This window comes from Rousettus aegyptiacus, unplaced genomic scaffold (genome assembly GCF_014176215.1).
Source record: "Rousettus aegyptiacus isolate mRouAeg1 unplaced genomic scaffold, mRouAeg1.p scaffold_m13_p_11, whole genome shotgun sequence".
Taxonomy (NCBI): Eukaryota; Metazoa; Chordata; class Mammalia; order Chiroptera; family Pteropodidae; genus Rousettus; species Rousettus aegyptiacus.
Window position 1 is genome coordinate 68221246 of NW_023416286.1, and position 19515 is coordinate 68240760.

Here is a 19515-nt window from a genome sequence, read left to right on the forward strand (position 1 = left end):
CAAAATTGTTTTTCCAATTCCTGGCATACATTATCCAAACCTATTTCTGCAACACTTGCCATCTTTAATGTTAGTCAAGATTGCATCCCTTTTCTTGTCAAGGTAATCTTTCATTTGGGCCCTTAATCCCAGACTCTCAACCTTTTTATTTCCAGTTTCTCTGGTTTATTTATTGTCCCATTTTTACGTCATTATCTCTCCCTTCGAATTTTATTTCTTTATACATAAACTTCTATCTTAAACTTAAAAATTCCTTTTAAAGTTAAAGTTGAAATTTCCAACAATTGTTTGCTTTTCTCCTCTTTCTAGACACACGTGATATGTGCTGACTGCAATCTGTGTTCTACCTCCTCATCTCTCATTAACTCCTAATCCACTCCTGTCTGGCTACACCACTACACTGCTAGGTAATTTCAGGTTACTTTAAGAGGAATTTCTATTCAATGAAAACACTATTTATTCTTCACAGTGTTTACTATATCATGATATCCAAGACTGCCAAGAACCCAGAAGAGTACATTTTTGTTAGTCTTCTTTCAATTATATTTATTGGGGTGACACTGGTTAATAAAATCATATAGGTTTCAAGTATACAAAATGTTATATGTATATTGCATTGTGTGTTTATCACCCAAAGTGACATCGTATTTGACACTCTTTACATTTATCTACCTCCCCTCTCTCTTCCACTTCCCTCTGGTAACTACTAACATGTTGTCTGTGTCCATGATTCTGTTTGTAATGTTCACTTGTTGCTTTCAGTTTTATATCCCACATTTAAGTGAAATCACATGGTTATCAACTTCTGACTTACATTACTTAGCACAAAAACAGTATGGAGGCTCCTTAAAAAAATTAAGAATGGAATTACCATATGACCCAGCAATCCCTCTTCTGGGTATTTACCCCCCAAATTTGAAAATGTTTATCCATAAAAATATATGCACCCTGATATTCACAGCAGTATTATTCATGGTGGCCAAGACAAAGAAAGAACTAAAGAGCCCTTCGATAGATGATTAGATAAATATGTGGTATACATATACAATGGAATATTACTCAGCCATAAAAAAGATGAAATACTGCCATTTGCAACAACATGGGTGGATCTTGAGATTGTCAATCTTTATTTCTAATAAAGGGAGCCATATATATTATATATAATAGATGTTACATACACATATTGTATATAATACCAACAAAAACAACAAAGAGTCATTAAATGGTTTTGATTATTTCTTCATGGTATTAGATCTCAAAGTAGCAGAAAATAACAATCTCGTCTCTAAATGATGGCAAATTAATTTTAAAAGGAGATAAGGTCTGAGGATCTAATATATAACATGGTGACTATAGTTTACAACACTGTATTATATAATTGAAATTTTCTGAGAATTCTTTTTAAAATTGTGAATATGTGAAGTGATGGGCATGTTAATTAACTTGATGGGAGAAATCATTTCATAGTATCTGCATGTATCAAACCATCATACATTTTAAATATCTTAAATTTTCATTTTTTAATTGTATCTCAATAAAACTGGAAAAAAAGAGGGGGCTAGGTAGTGTTAATTGAGAAAAAAATATCTCAATAGTTTGTATATAGCATGTATTTTCTCTAAGGAGGATTGCTAATTTTTAAGGTCATGCTTCCAAGTAGTAATTATAGTAAGAAAAATAACAGGCCACAACTTCTTTACACCAAGGAAAACAAGCTAGAAAGGGAGTTTTGCCGTTTTTCACTCATGGACCAGACCCTATCATTATTAGAAAACTGAAGTGAAAGGCAGAAGACAGTACGAAAGAGTTCCTGTGTTTTGAGAAAGGGAGTGAGTCTGTAGATCTGAAAGATGAGGAGGTCCACATGAGAAGGGATGTGCAGTCAAGAGAATTAGTTCTGGTGTGGAGAAAGCCTCCCTGTCACCACACCCCATCCCAAAACAGAAATTTGAGGAGTCTTCTCCTGTACTATGCAAGTCAAAATGCAAGTTAACCGGAACTTTAATCTTAACTTTCTTTAACTCCATTTTGCGATATTGCTTGGCCTTCCAAAAACTTTGCATTTTGGAACACTATTCTCATGAAGGCTAGCTAGGATAGAACGATAAAGGATAGTAAAGTCTGTTGCCTCCTATAGCCCTTTCTACCTCTGCAGAAGGAAGGACCATACATTCCCTTGAGAAGACTTGTGAGGGGTTCCTGTAGCAGGAGGAAGCAGTGATGATACCCACTCTTCCAGAAAAACTGGTCTCTACAAACACAGGACAGAACATAAAACTAAACTTGATAGCAATCTGTAAACTACTTGGGAACATCCTTTCAAAAGGAAGTAGAGTAGCTGGGTTACACATAATTGATAACTTCCTTCTTCATGAATGCCTTTGAAAATTATTTCAACATCTCTGCCACTTCTCAGTTTCCTTTCTTGATCTATATTTATTAATCAAACTTTTAATGTTAAACTTTCTCAGTCTTGGTCTGAATTCCTTTCCTTTCACATTAGTCATTCACCAAGTCCAATTCTATCTCAAAAATATTTCTTCAAAACAAAATTTCTTCATCTTCATGTTAGCACCTAGTCTAGGCCCCTATGAGTTCTTACTTTGTCTCCTACAATAGCTTTCTAGCTGATCTGTACACACTCACCCTTGCCTGCTTCCAGATAATTCTCCATGAGCATCTACCCTTTTAACATGTCAGTTTTATCTCTTATTTCCTTGCATAAAATATTTCAGTGGTCAAGGTTGCTTTTAGGTTAAATATCCTAACCATGACATATAAAATCATGCCCAAATATCCAGCCTCATTTTAGAACACTGTACTCCCCCTTGCTCCTGCGTCATAACCACAGTCACAGCGCTTGAATTTCTCAGACTTGCTAAAGGGCCTTATTTCACCAATTTTTTTCTTTTTATGTCTGTCACACAAGAAGTTTACCTTAGCATTTAATAATCACTCCCTTGCTTTAACTTTGGATAATTTCTGTATATCCTTTATGAATGATCTTAAATCTAAGATATTAGTGAGGCCTTCTCTGAACTCTAAACCCAGATTATTTTCCCTTGTTGTTTGTGTGAATGTGTGTGTGTGTACATGTGTGTTTTCTCTGTATCTTAGTTTTTCATGGTGCTTATTTATTACAAGTATGTATGTGTATAATTATTTTTATGTCTAACCCTAAGACCAAAGTTTTATTTTGAAAAAGGACTATGTCCATCTTAATTTTACATCTTCAAAAACCTATATCATTGCCTTCTCTTTTTCTGTATTTCTTTGTCTCTATTTGTAGCCATTTTTCTTTAACAATACTCTTTGGATCTAAAGAAATATATGTTATAAAATGAGAATTGAAGTTGGTAATGAATCAAAGTTTGAGGATAAGTATAATCAAAAATCAAAAGTTGCAACTGATCAGTGAGCCAAAAGATGAGCCAATGTAAATAAAGTTAAAGAGAACTAGAAGCATGGAAGAGAGACCTGGGAAACTAAATGTTCCAAAGCATGATTTTCTCAGAAATTAAAATTTTTAACAAATGGGTTGAAATTTCCTTTTCATCTATTGAATAAAAGATACTTTTTGAAATGTTACCAACTATTCAACTACTCAAACACAATAGTTGCTTTCAGTACTTCAGGGCCCCTTATATTCATTCACAGGCATACGGCTTTTTAAATAATAACTGAGGTGGAGGTTTATTTTTTCCTTCTGTTTCTTACTCAAATTAGCATGAACATTTTTCTAACAGTGTTTGTAATAATCATTTGGGTAAGAGCATACTACTCTACTGAATTAATACACTATAAGTTACTGTTCCCTGATTCCTAATCATTTTTCTTTCGAATTTTCCTTATTAAAAATAAGTCTACAGTAATAGCTAGCATAATGGGTATATATTTTTCAAAGTCTTTAATATTTTTTTAGATTCATTTTCCAAAAAAGATTTTAATGACTCTGAAGCTATGGCCATTATCATAGATCTAAACATAAACTTTAAAATGATTTACATGAATCTTTGAAAGCCATTGTTTAAATTAGGAATAAATGTGGAAAATAGATGGCACGAGAGTATATCAAAGTTGATGAAACATATAAAGGGAGAAAATATGAATTAAAGTGAAACAGTACTTGGCTTAAACACTTAGGCTCTGTAAACTACCTAACTTCCTTCCTTCATTTTCCCTCTCTCCCTCCCTTCCCCCACCCCACACCTCTCACATTTTCTTTCTTTCATTATCTGCCATTACGTTGATAGACTGCAAAGGCATCCTCCTGTATTTAAAATTAGCTTTCCATAAGGCAAAACTGTTGTTTGAGAAGATAATGTTCGAAATGATTCCTATGAATCAGATAGTCTATTGTGAGACAGACTGAATTATGCATTGGGTTGCCACAGATTGAATATTACTATTTCGAGAACTTTTTCTCTAGTATCTTTAAGAATAAGAATTGATATGGATTTTAAGTTCTCTCCTTTATTTTACCCCTTCCTTCCTGCTAGTTTTTCTCTTGCCTCATTCTTTTTTCCCAGTCATCTTCTTAATGACATATACTTAAAACAAATATATTCTAATTGTTTTATTGATGTTTAATTATAAGAAAAAGCTTCATTAGTATAGCAAAGTCCTTTTATATATCAGAAGAAAACATTAACTTTCAGCAGAAATATTCCTGCCAAAGACCTTGTTTTGATAGCGCTTTAATTTTCTTTAAGCCTAATTTTCTTTTTGTTTGTTATGTAATGGAGCTTCCCAAAACACAGGCAATCTCTGCTCATTTTGCCATGAGCCAGCAAGTACTTTTTTTTTAAGGAAGTGTAATTGCTGAGAAAAGTTAATAGATAATTCAGCAGCAATTTTGCTCCAGCAAAAGTAAAGACAAAAGGAATACATGAAGAGTAAAATACTTAGAAAATAATGAGTGAATGGTTACAATGTATATTGAAATGCCCAGAGTCAAAAACACAGAATCTAAATTTAAAAGGACATATATCCCCAACTTAATTTGTTTTCAATAACACAATTCTCTAGAGTATGTTTTTAGGTGTTTATAGAGATTGGAATTATATTTTAACTGATTAGTTGGAAAATTCAAAACTCTCAGATTATGAGAATAAGTGAAAGGGTAAAGCAAAAAAATGCAATTTTAACTTTGAACATTATTCTCACTCTGCTAAATTAAACAATGCAGACAATTCAGGAATTGTGTTGAAAATACATACATACAAATTAGCAAAAGATCAGGCCTCCTATGTAGACTTTTCTACACAATAAGAAAGCATCATACATGTTGATCATAGGCCCAGCACAGAGGTCATAATAAAAACGTACAGACCATTCACTAGGGTCACCTTTTCAACTTCCCTCCACTCTAACCCATCATCAACTCCTGTACTCCTACTCGCTCTATTTCTCAAATTGTTCCCTGCTCCTTTCCTATGCCTTGGTTCCCATTGTAGAATCTATTACATAAAACAGTTCTGTCCCTGTTTTGGCCAGAGTACAACCAGAGAAAGAGGGCAGTAGGAAATATATCTTAAGGGAATTATAAATATTTATATTTATAATATATTCTCTCAAGATAGTTAATTTATCTTATGGGATATATTATATAAATATATCTTAAGGGACTTAATATGCTTATGGTGACTAGTAAGGAAAGTATGCCACAGAAAGGGCTGGTTGAAACTCTCAGGCACAAACTGAATCTTCTGTCCACAATTGGAATTTCTTCAAGAGAACCTCAGTTCTGTGCTTTAGGACTTTCAAGGGACTGAACCAGGTTCACCCAGATTAATTAGGATAATCTCACTTAAAGTTAATTAACTGTGGAATTTAATTACACTTACAACACCCAGATTAATGTTTGACTGAATAACTGATGGCAGTTTAGCAAATTAAAATATAAAATGGTCAGTCATAGTGCATCTCTTGGTAACTTGGCACATGCACAATAGTTTCTATTTATAACTATTTTCTTCCATACAGATTTCACATGCCCTTTGTTTTCCAGAAGAATCCTGGCCGCTCATGGTTCTTTTCCTGGTGGAATCACCTAAAATTTCATTCCTCAAGGGTCTGGACCATTTGCAGTCCTGTCTGAATTGAGTGGTTTTAATTTTCTATTCACTTTAATCACAGGATATGACAGTACTAAGAGACACCCTTGGAATTATTATGTACAGCAATAATATTTTGTTCAACTTCATTTTGTTATAACTGATGAAATGTGTTAGGAACTTAACTCTTGTTCATATCAATTAGCCTATGGTTTCATTATATATCATTTTGTTTATAGTTGCAGAGCCTGCTGACAATGTTATATGAGGACTTACTGTATTCCAGAGATACTCTTCCTCATTCCTGCTGTGTACTAACAATCCAATTCCCTATCAGTAATCAGGATCAATCAACTCAGTACTGTAAGCTCTCATCTTTGTCCATTAATTCAGAAGCATGTGACGTTGAATATGGCCAGGTCATGGGGACAAGGCATAAAAATTTTGCTAGATTAGTTGGTATAATAGTGAATAGGACCACTCCTACTTCTAATCCTTGATTCCTAAATCAATGAATGTTAGCTATGGAAGAAACTGCACCCTATAATGGATGCTAATTTAGATCATATACAACCTCGGGGACACTAATTCCCATAAAGTATTCCCATCTATCTGGCGACTAAGTCTTTAGAAGGTTATTTCACCGTTCATGTCAAGATGATGCAAACATAGTAAGACTAGTAAATTTCATGAGCATGGGCCCATTTCCACACTTCATTTGCTGTCAAATGAATTCCTCGATCAGATGCAATGCTGTGTGGAATACCATGATGGTGGGTAAGGCATTCTGTAAATCCATGGGTGATAGTTTTGGCAGAAGTATTGAGTGCAGGAAAGGTAAATTCATATCCATTTTAGTAGGAATAAAGTGCAGCTTCTTCCTTGGTGAAAGCTGTCCGATGAAATCAGTCTACTGCCAAGTAACCAGCTGATCAAACTGGAGATCCAGTTTTATTCTAGAGGATCTAGTTTTATTCTCTGCTTCTGGCTGAGTGGACAATCAGCAGTAGCTGTAGCCAGGTTGGCCTTGATGAGAAGTTTATGTTACTAAACTCTTGTATAATCTCCATTCCCACCACCATGGCCCATCGGTACATAAGCCCACTGAGCAATGACAGAAGTGGCTAGGGGAAGAGGTCGACTTGCGTCAAATGAATACTTTATTTTTAAAATCTTCTGATATCATTTTGTGAGCATTAATATAAGACGCAAATATCTTCACACATTCTTTGTCCATTCATATAGGTCCATTCACATGCCTCCTACCCAGACCTCCTTGTTGCCAGTTTTCCCAGTCATGACCATCCAGCCAAATCATTAATCACAACTAATAAATTACTATATGCTTGTGCTTCTAGCCCTTTCTCTTTCTATTCAAGATAAAGGTGCGCTGATTAAAGTTCTGCCAGGAGGAAGGATTTCCCTTTAGGGTTCTTCAGGAATGTCCCGGAAAGGGGCTTTAGTCCTTCAGCTTTTCACTTTTGGGTGGTGTTTAGATATAATGAAGAATCGTAATAAACAATTTATCTTAAGTCAACTATTCATTCAGAACACTTCATTAATTATTGATATGGGCTTCAAAAGAGAATGAAAAGTAGCACAAATGAGGACCAAAAGCATCTGGGCCACTTCTTCATGCAACTTGTGCCTGAAGCCTGATCTTCCACGTCACCCACTTCTACTGGGTGATGGGATACCACATGGCATGCCAAAGTGCATGGCTTGAGGGGTCAAATGAAACACAACTCATAAGTGCTATATCCATGCAAAATCTCTATGCTTGTTAGCATAGTCATTTCTTTCATGAACCCACTGGGCATTGAGATGGGCGGCTGCAGAAAAAGGCTGAATGGTATTCACATAATGGGTAAATAATTAGTAAAATCTGATGAAGTCACCATTTTGTGAGCATTCACATGAGGCACCTCAGGATGCCTGATAAGCCGGTGAACCACTGGTAAGCATCCAGCATGTCTACTAAGGCTCAAGGTAAAGCAAAAGGCATTTCTCAGATCAAGAGTAGTTATCTGTATAGAATGGTGGGGCTTTGTTTCCAAAACCAACGGGCCGTGCTGTGATTACCCAGAGAATCTTGCCAAGGAATCACACTTCCAGCATCATTAGATTTGTTGGATCATATAGTCTACGTGGTAGAGCAGCTTGCATGTCTGTTCAGACCCACTGCAGAGCCTTCTCTTATTCTGGGCTCCACTTAAAAAAAAAAAATTTTTTTTTGGTCACTTGGTAAATAGGTCACAGTAGCATAAAGAAATTGGGAATATGTTGTCTTCATATTCCCAAGGACATAATGTGTTGTACTTCTTTGTTATAGGAGAGGCCAGATGCAGCTACTTATTTACCTTGGAAGGAGTATTTTAACATGCCCCGCACCAATCAAAGTAATTGTGGAATAAATTATGGTTCAGGGCTAAATTGTTAATATACCTCTCAGGTAGGACAGTGAAGGTAATAACATCCTTGCCAACTGAAAGGAGCACTTCTGGTGGACCTTACTGATCTGTATTCAGAAAAGAAAATTTGCCAGATTATAAGTTTCATACTAGTTTTAGGGATATGCTAATTTGCTCAGGCAATGAAACCACATGAACTGTAGCTCAACTAGAGTCACCACTCCAGTTTTGGACGATCTGTTATTCTCTGATACCTACTTGTTTTCTGCACAGGCCAAATAGGCAAGTTGAATGAGAATGGTGGAAATCACGACATCGCGTCCTTCAAGTCCTGGCTGATAGCAATCCCTGCAACCCCTCCATGAATGCTACATTGCTTCTGGTTAACTTTTTTCCTAGGTAAAGACAGTTCCAGTGACTTCCACTTGGTCTTTCCCACCATAATAACTCTCATTCCATAGTTTGGGGAACCAATGTGGAAATTTGGCCTTTTGCTAAGTATGTCTATTACAATTATGCATTCTAGAACTGGGGAAGTAACCACAGAATATATTTAGTAAACAACCAGACCAACTTCAAGATGGATCTGAGCTAAAACTCCATTGAATATGATCTCCCAAAGCCCCCATACTGGGTGGTGGACAAAGTGATGTTTTGTATCTCTGGGAATTAATTTCAGTTCAAAGACAGTGTCTAATAATCTCCAAGAAGTATTATTTCCCCTTCCCCAGGGCTTTCATACTGGTAAATGGCCATAAGTCCTTTCAGAATGGCTGAGAGAGACTAACAGTACACATATTTGGCAGTATAACAGGGTTCTTCCTCAAGAGGAGTTCTAGGTCTGTACACTGCCTCAAGTCTGGAGTTGATGCAGGAACTATGACTTGGTATTTCAGTGACTAAAGTTAAATTTCTTTGTATTTGACCTAAAATTCTTCAGGTTATAAAGATCAAATAAGAGTTTAGTAGCCTTCCCTTCCTATTTCTTTTTTAAGGGTACCATATTCAATTAATCATCACCATACCTTTCTGCTTTGACTCCATTGTCTACTAAATTAACTATCTCTACTTTGTCTTCACCAATTAAATGCCACCATCTGGCCTGTGCTATTCTGGGATCACAATACCTCCTTTGTATTTAGGGAGCCCAGTTACAGCAGTTCCCACTATAACTAATTATCTCCAGAGAGAAGCAACCTCAAGGATTTTCAAAAATTTTGAGGCTCTCTTCACAAATTTCTCCCTTTTAGGGAAAGCTGTGTCCTCTGGACAACCTGGGGAAGGAGAGAAGTTCTTGTATGGTAAATGAATTCTAATGTTCCAATCTCCCTAAGTCTTTGGATACTTTCCTCCATTGTATGGCAAGGCAGTTCTGGTGTGGGATATTGTAGGGTTTAAGTCCTAAAACCTTTAGAGCTATTTCTAATGCTCTGAGCTAAAATTCCAAATCCAGAATCTCTGCTTAGTGAGTGAGAATTAAATAACAAAACAACAACAAAAAGAACCAACCTGATGCAAATTAATGTTCCTTCCACTATGATCTCATATCGTTAAGATCCATTCCCCTACATATATTCCAGATTTCTGTAAGTATAAATTAGATAAATTATATAATTCTTTTTGTGTGTAATATGCAGCCTTATAGTTTATAATTTGTATCCCCCCCCCTTTGGGGCTTGCTGAGACTTGTGTATAGTTGTAGATCTAGAAGCAAATGGGGGACTTGGAGGCAGGTCTTGAAGAGAATCATCAGTGGCTTATAAATCAACTACCTCAGGCTCGCTGGACTAATCTAGGATAATCTCCCTTAGAGTCCACTGATTACAAACTTTAATCACCTCTACAAAATAGCTTCACAGCAACACTTAACATTTAATTGAATAACTAGGAATTATAATCCAGGCAAGTGGACACATAAAGCAGAACATCACAGTACCCTTCCTCTCTATGTATTCATCAGAGGCAGGTACCTTATCCAGTCTTGGCCACTCAGTTTTTCTCTGAGAATTCTGGAAGTGTAACCATGAGACTTTCTCTCTATTTGCTAAAGATACAACATATAAAGTTCAAGTCTTAAAAATGCAAAGTTCTCTGATTTGGAAACAAACAAGTATAAAATGAGAAAATGCGGAGTGAGAGAGGAAGATCTAAATGCAAAGACAGGAACAGACATATGAATCAGAAAGTGCTGACTCTGCTGGTGTAGTTTGTACTAGCTCCTGAGGACCAAGAATATTCATATTCTTGGATTCTTTGACAAACCCAAGCTTTCCTACATTTCTCTTTTGTTTAAGCTTATTAGAATCGACTTTGTCACTTGCAATAAAAATATTCTAATCCATGGGGTTTTCAAACTATTTTAGAGAATAAAAGTACTACAGAAAAATATAGTGTAATGGATAAAAAGCAAGGAATTCTGACCAAAAAAAAAAAATAAGAAAAAGAAAAAAAAAGTAATTAGATATGATTCAAATCCCAGTCTCTGAAGTCAGATATAACTGCTTCAAACAATGCCGGTAGTGTGACCTTTCATTTGCTAAAACAAAATTTTTTATTTGGTACCTCCTAAGCATAAAACACTAGCTTAATATCATGTATATTAGGAATACACAAAAGTTACATGAGCTTAAAGGCTGACGAATATTCCATATTTACTATCCCCCAGGATCTGTTGTAGAGACTGAGGCTTGACATTGTGTCTTAACTAAAGTCATAACTAGTATGTGGCCATGCCATCTTCACAGACATAGTAAGGTCATAAGATATTCAATTTAAAGTCCTTAGCATATTGCCTGCCACATAAGTTAGTACATACCACCTATTAACAAGTAAATGAACTCATTTCTAATATTAGGGAATTAGTTGAAGTTATCTCTAAAGCCATTTTCAACTTAGATCAGCATGATCTCGGATTAAGAATAAAGGTTACATGATTATGTCACGGACTAGTAGCTGCCAACAACATTTCATTTCTCTGTTCCTTCTTAATGAAAGATTCCTAATTTTATTCAGCATAGCAATATGGCCATTAATATATTATGTTTTTCAGGTTTCTCTCACAGTTCAGTATGACTATATATTTAATTCTGGCCATTGAGATAGATGTAAGAGTTTTGAGTGGTTCTCTTGATAAAGTCCCCCAGTAAAATGTGGGACAGCCATTCTGCATTGAGCCTTCTTTTGCTTTCCTCCTCTACTCTTTCTGGAAACTCTATATTACGGATGGAGATGCAGCAGCCATCTTGTAAACTTGCAGGTGGAAATGATTATTATGGAAGATAGAGGAGGAAGATAAAAGCAGCCTTGGTTTTAGTTGATTGCACAGAGCTACAGAGCCCACTGTCGACTGCTTACCTCTGGGGTACTATTATGTGAAAGAATAAACCGTGTTGTGTTTAATCTTTGTAGTGCAGTGTCTGCTATAGCAGCAAAATAAAATTTCTAACTGATAGTCATTTTAAAGGAAATAACTTAAGTTTAGTGAAAACAAAGATTTCAGATGTCAGAAAGAAATAGGAACTACTTTCCATTAGTATGCCTGCTCTTCTCAATGATTTCCTTTCTGTAAGTCTAGCTTCAACCTGAAAAAGGAATTTGCCTTAAAAAAAGGGGACATGCACTAAAATTATATATTTTTAGAACCAAATATAAAGTGTTTGCTAAAAAACTGTTAGAAACCAATGAGACTAAAGAACACGTGTCAATCAGAGATAAGGAGCCACTTGCATCTAAAGGTTAAAGCATTTAAACCCTAAGATCTGAAAACACCCTGCCAGTGCTGGTACACTTCCCTGGCATTTATCTTGTCATTTAAAATCTTCACAGCATGCAATATATTGGGTTTATTCTTCCTGCTCTATAGGAGCTTAGAAGACAGTGAAGAGTAGAGAAAGTGGGGGAAAGAGAAATAGGCAACAGGGAGGCAAGCCCTCCCTGGTGGCATACAATGAGAAGAGTTGTGGGGCACAGGTGTAGAAATAGAAAAAATTATATATTTATCCCTATCTATCGATATAGTATGCTGTAAAAATAGATTTGAGACTAAACCAGCTTCACTTTCATCAGATAGTACAAATTCAAAGGATGTACATTGAGTATCCTTTCCTTTGAAAACAATTTTTTCTACATGAAACGTAAGAATTTAGTTCTCCTCACCTTTTCGTTTCCAACTCTTGCCACTTCATCTCCCTCTTTATTACTCTTTTCTCCCGTATCGTTTCTTCTTCTCTCCCTCCCCCCTTCCCCACTAGCCCTCCCCACTAACACACACCTCCTGGTGGGTTCTGTCAATTTGAAAATTCTCCAATTTCCAGGCACTCAATGTCCTTTTGCAAAAATCGACATATTGAAAAGAGATGAATCCATAAAATTATGACATCTTGAAGAGATAAATCCATAACATTATATCGGTTAAAATAACCTACATACGTAAATTTTAAAAGTCAGACAAACCAATTCTCTGATTTCAAAAATCAAAATTAAAGAATGAAAGCTTATTTATATACATAAAAAATCCTCTAGATATACCAAAATTTTAAATCTGTAATTTCCGCTTTCTATTCTTTTTTTCCACATGCCTCACATTCTTTGTTTTAACTTTAGCACTGCTGATGTGCCTCTGGGGTGGATTTCTTTCTCTTTATCTATTGCTCCACAGGCCTACCTCCTCCATGAACTTTCCCTGAGGACCCGAGGATAAGCTGTCTTTCCCTTTTCTAAAGGCTAATCTTAGAGCCTGACACCACTAACTCCTTAGAGATAATTATTACCTAATGGTTAATAAGGCAAGTCAGACTGGGTTCATTTCTCAGTCTTGGGATCTTAGTCAAATAATATAAACTCCCTAAGAATAATTTTCTTTCTTTCTTTCTTTTTTTTTTTATAATGGATATAATAAAATTACTATCCTCCTATGTCTGTTGCAAGAACTAAAAAAGAAAATACACTAACATCACACATCATAGTGCCAGGCATACAGCAAACATCCATTAAATGTCAACTCTTATTTAAATCATATCAATAGTCATATGCTTAATCTCTTAAACCAAAATATATTGAACCCAAACTCCTTGAAGACAGGAAGCATGTATTCTCTCAACATACAACACCCTTATAACTTAGCATGAATATGTAGTATATAACTATGGAATACATACACAACATAATTTAAAAAAAAAAGTTACTGAATATCTACAGTATACCAATCATTGTCCTAAGAAGAGGGATTGTGACAGCATATAATACAGAGATACCCTTTAAATTATGCACAAAATCCTTCAAAACATTTTATTTCTTTAGATTCAGATTTATCATGGCTACTTTAATGATACTTCTCTTCAAAATTACTGCTTGAAATCTTCTGGATATCATGAAATAGATAAACTATCTTGTTAGAATTTCAAATAGCTTTTGGACTAAACTATGCCTGTCTTTCCTGATAACAAAGTCCCCAGATATCAGTGCCTGTTTAACAGTGGTATATTTCAGGGTTCTTAAGAGACTGCAACGTTTGGGTAATAATCTTGAAGCTTTGTTCACATGACATGCCTTAATACAATGGCAGTACAGAAGGGTTTGTGCAAACAGTTGATTTATGACCAAAAAGAAACTAATTTAGCCACATGAACGAGGAGGAGTGACTATGCCACATATACGAGTAGTCAGAATGATCCCTTTAAACATATGTCAAGTTTGATCACTTCTCTGTTCAATAGCTTCCAAAGGCTTTCCATCACAGCTCTAATGATATCCAAATCTTTACCTTGGACATTCACTATTTCTCCAATCTCATTCCCTACCAGTCTTCTCTCCTTTCAAATATAAACCATATCAGGGAAAGGGCATTATGTTTTTCATTGCTCCATCTAAAAGTTCTTCACTAGTATTTTTAAAATACTAATGCATAAGAGTAATAAGAGTACTTTTCAGTAAAGTACAGGAGAATCCTTAGGGTAAGAGCCTTTCATACATCAGTTGTCATTAGCTTCATAGTTTCAGGAACTCTATGCACAATGAATTTAATAGCAGTGAACTTCCAAAGGAGATACACTTACCAGAGGGGATATGTACAAGTCATTACAAAGTTTTATACTCCCTCCATGGTGCAAACACCCTGTTTTCCATTTAAGACGGGAACCAGAAATAGAGCTTTATGGAGCTGAGACTTGTCTGCCAGTGTTTCAGGAACTGTAGCCTGGTAGATGAGCTCTGTGATTATATTATAGCCAGCTTCTGGCAGGCCCCGTAGCCTAATTGCGTAAGTAATGGAGGTTACAAGATTTTGAATATCCATTTTCTTTCACCTCGCTGCATAAACAAGTACAACACATAAGATGGTCTGTGTTTTTGTGCGTCCCTTCACAGTGTTCACAGTGACACAATAAACACAGTGATTTACAGTCCAGATTCTGGATTAGAAATACCTGGGTTTAAATAAGAATGGTAACTTGCTGTGTGATCTTACATGATCCAATTTATAAAAGGAGAGCAGTATGTAACTCATTTGTTTTGCTTTGTTTTGTTCATTTTTAAGGAAACTAAAAATAACCTCATTACTGCGTTTGGCAACAGATCTGGCATGTGAAAATCTCTCAATAGATGCTAGCAAGTTAGCTAGTATATTTATTTCCTTATACTCTCTTGATATTCCTTGGAAGATTCTAGACCATTTTCATCTATGACTTATTATTCTATATAACCACATATATTGAATATTTTCCTACTGCCTCTTTCTTTTTATAGCAATTATCTTTTTAAAAAAGAGGCAGTTCTATTTTGTTTGTTTGTTTAAAGGATGTTAATTTTTAGATGGAAAACAGAGGTTCCTTTTTGTAATTTAGACATAACTGACATACATTATAAATGTTTCAGGTGTACAACCCAAAATCTCTATATATTGTGAAATAACCACCACGATAAGTCTAGTTAACATCTATCACCACAGATTTTTTCCTTGTGATGAAAAGTTTTAAGATTTACTTAGTAGCTTTCAAATATACAACAGTGTTAACTGCAGCCACCATTCTGCACATTACATCCTCATAACTTATTTTATAGCTGAAGGTTTATACTTTACTCATTTCACTGCCCTCCTCCCCCCACCCCCAATCATCCAACACCCATTCTGGGCTATAGCAACCATAAAACTCTTCTCAGTATCCACGAACTCAGTTTTTTTTTGTTGTTGTTGTTGTTGCTGTTTTCTATAGATTCATAAAGTATTTAGCTTTCTCTGACTTATTTCACTTAGCATAATGCCCTCAAGTTCCATTTATGTTGTCATAAATGGCAAGATTTCATTTTTTATGGCTGAATATTACATTCTATACACACACACATGTACGTGTAAAAACATATACCATTTCTTTATCCATTCACTTTATCCATGAACACAAGTTGCTTCCATATGTTGGCTTTCATAACAACACTGAAATGCACACAGGTGCGTACAGCTTTTTTCAGTTAGTGGTTTTCATCTCTTTCAGATAAATACCAAGAAATGGTATTGCTGGAAAGCAGTATGGCAGTTTTATTTTTATTGTTTGAGGAACCTCAGTACTGCTTTCCACAGTGGCCACACCAATTCATATTCTAACAGAGCACAAGGTTCCCTTTTCTCCATGTCCTCACCAACACTTAAGTCTTGTCTTTTTGGTAATAGCCATTCTGATGGGTAAGGTGATAGAACATGATTATTACTGATACTGAGAAACTTTTAATGGGCCTTTTAGCCATTTGTATGTTTTATTTGAAAAAATGTCTATTTAGTTACTCTATCCATTATTTAATTGGATTATTTTTGGTATTGAGCTGTATGAGTTCTTTATATAATTTTAGATATTAACCCTTTATCAAATATATCATTTGAAAATATCTTCTCCCATTTAGTAGGTTGCCTTTGTTTTGTTGATGGTTTCTTTGGCTGCGCAGAAGCTTTTTTAGTTTTATGTAGTCCTACTTGTTTATTTTTGCTTTTGTTACCTTTGCTTTTGGAGTCAGGCCCAAAAAACCACCAAAATCTTTGTCAAAAAGTTTACTGCTTATGTTTTCTTCTAGGAATTTTATGGTTTCAGGTCTTATGTTCAAATCTTGGGTCTGTTTTGAATTAATTTTTGTGTATGGTGTAAGACAGCTGTCCCCAACCTTTTTGACACCAGGGACTGATGCTCCTATAAAAATCTAATGCCTGATGATCTGAGGTAGAGCCAGGTGGTGATGCTAGCAAATACAGATGAAGCTTCGCTCGCTTGTCTGCTGCTCACCTCCTGCTGTGCAGCCCAGTTCCTAACAGGCCAGGGATTGGTACCAGCCCCAACCTGGAGATTGGGGACCCGTGGTTTAATAGACTGGCCAGTTTTATTCTTCTGTTAAATGCCTGTTTTGTTTTCCCCACACCATTTATTGAAGAGACTATTCCATCCCCACTGTATATTCTTGATTCCTTTGTTGCAAATTAATGTACCATAGCATGCTTTTATTTCTAGGCTCTCTATTCTGTTCCATCGATCTTTTTAATTTTTACATTTGATTTCCAAGAAAATACTGATAAAAATGGATAATTTTTAAATCTAGAATTATGGAAGAAAAACTTTAGCATGAAAATTGTTTAAATTGTTAAACTACTAATTATGAGCAAATTAATTAGTGTCTTAAATAAAATAGCTATTAATATATATTTTCCAATTACAACACTAGGAAATAAATCACCTTTAATATCTCAAGTCTTTTTTTCTTTTTTTGTGTGATTGTTGTCTTCTCATATGTTGGAAAGTAAGATTAATGCAATACAATAGGTTACTGACATTTTTTCCTGTATGATAATCTGACATCCAATATTCTTCTGCACCTAAACTAGCTGAAGCATTAAGTTCTGATAGGATATGGTTTATTTCAGCAAGAATCATTAACCTGTCCTTTGGGACAGGTTATAAATTCAGGAGATTGGCAGATGAACATGCTAGCATAGCTGAAGATCAGACTTCAGTTAGTTAACTAAAGTTTATTAATTATCATGTGCAATAAACCAGTTTGGATCTTGCTCAAAAAAATAATACAAGCAACAAAAACATTTTTGTTTTTCCTTCTTAATTATATCAGAAAAATTTATCACATAGAAATAGGAGTTTCACATATTTAGGAATATATAAAATAACATCTTAAAATAATCTCAAGAATTCTCAAAGTATATAAATATTTTAAATAAATTAGCAACATACAAAACACATAATTTGTTCTCTAAGTTAGGACCCTAATATGTAATAAACAAATATTAACTATGTTAATTAAATATTATATATTGGGCACAATTATATATATATAGTTTTATATATAATTACTTATGTAATATATACCTAATTATATTTTATATATGTAAATATACATCAATGTATATCCTGTAATTATAGTCACATATAATATGTAATAACATGTTATTCATACATAGAAATACTAAGAGTTAAATAATTTGTAGGAAATGACAGAATATTTGCGGAGGCAATACATGTAGATTAGAGATACATTTCCCCAAAGGCTATTAGATAAAAAGTGTATTTTAAAGAAATCTTATCATAAAGTCATTTGGCAAAACAGTTAACCATTAGTATCTGATTAAACATCTATCAGTATATGGAAGTTTTTTTTTAATGTATCGTCCACAGCTTCATGATACCCTTTCCTCACACATAGATACCTGTCCCTTTCATGTCATGTGATAAAGTTCTGTTGAGTATTTTCTTTGCTCTAAACAAAGACTACATGAAGCTAAAAATATTTTACACAACTAAGGAAATTATCAATGAAACAAAAAGGCAACCTAATAAATGGAAGATATCTGCAAGTGATATATTTCATAAGGAGTTAATATCCAAAATATATGAAAAACTCATACTACATAGTACAGAAAACAATGTAAAGATTAGGCGCGGTACCTCAAACATTTTTCCAAAGATGTACAGGTGGCAAACTGACTTATGGAAAGATGCTCAACATCACTAATTATCAGGAAAATACAAATCAAAACTGCAATATCATTGCACACCTTTTACAGTGGCAATTGCCAAAAAAGATAACAAGCACTGGTGAGGATGTGGAGAAAATGGAATCCTTAGGCACTGCTGGTGGGGATGTAAATTGGTTCAGACACTATGGAAAAGAGTATAAATGTTCTCCAAAAATCTAAAACAGAACTACCATGCCTTCCAGCAATTCCGCTTCTCGGTATTTATCTGAAGAAAACTCAAACACTTACTAGAAAAGACACATGTACCCCTATGTTCATTGCAGCATTTTTTATAATAGCTAAGACATAGAAGAATCCTAAGTATCCATCGATAGATGCGTGTATATGTATGTGAGTGTATACACATATATACACACATATATACGCACAATGGATTATTTCTTAGTCATAAAAAATGAAATCTTGCCATCTGCAGCAACATGGATAGACCTAAAGGATAGTATGCTAAATGAAATAAGTCACAAAGACAAATACCATACAATTTAACCTACATGTGAAATGTAAAAAGCAAAACAAACAAAATAGGAAGAGTCAAAGAGAACTGATGTTGACAAAGGGAAAGGTGGTGGGGAGATAGAATAAGTGATGGGAATTAAAGGGTACAAACCCTCAGCTATAATGTAAGCTATAATTACAGGGATGTAATGCACAGTACAGGTAATATAGCCAATAGTATTGTAATAACTTTGTGTGATGATAGATGGCTACTAGACTTAACATGGTGATCATTTTGTAAGGTATTTAAATGTCGAATTACTATGTTTTACACCTGAAACTAATATGATATTGTATTTCAATTATACTTCAACTAAAAATGTACCACATCTTCCTTATCCAATTGTCTATTGATCGGCACTTAGGTTGCTCCCATATTTTGGCTATGGTAAATAACACTGCAATAAACATAGGGGTGTATATATCTTTTAGAATTAGTGTTTTAGATTTCTTCAGATAAATACCCAGAAGTGGAATTGCTGAGTCAGAAGGTAGTTTCATAATTTTTTGAGGAATCTCCACATTGTTTTCTATA

At 34.8% G+C, this 19515-nt stretch overlaps 1 long non-coding RNA gene across 1 annotated transcript in view; it reads right to left on the reverse strand.

Annotated features, from left to right (window-relative positions):
* The window catches only part of LOC107519606, a 209431-nt gene that overhangs the window by 26312 nt on the left and 163604 nt on the right, over nt 1–19515 (reverse strand). The window lies entirely within an intron of this gene.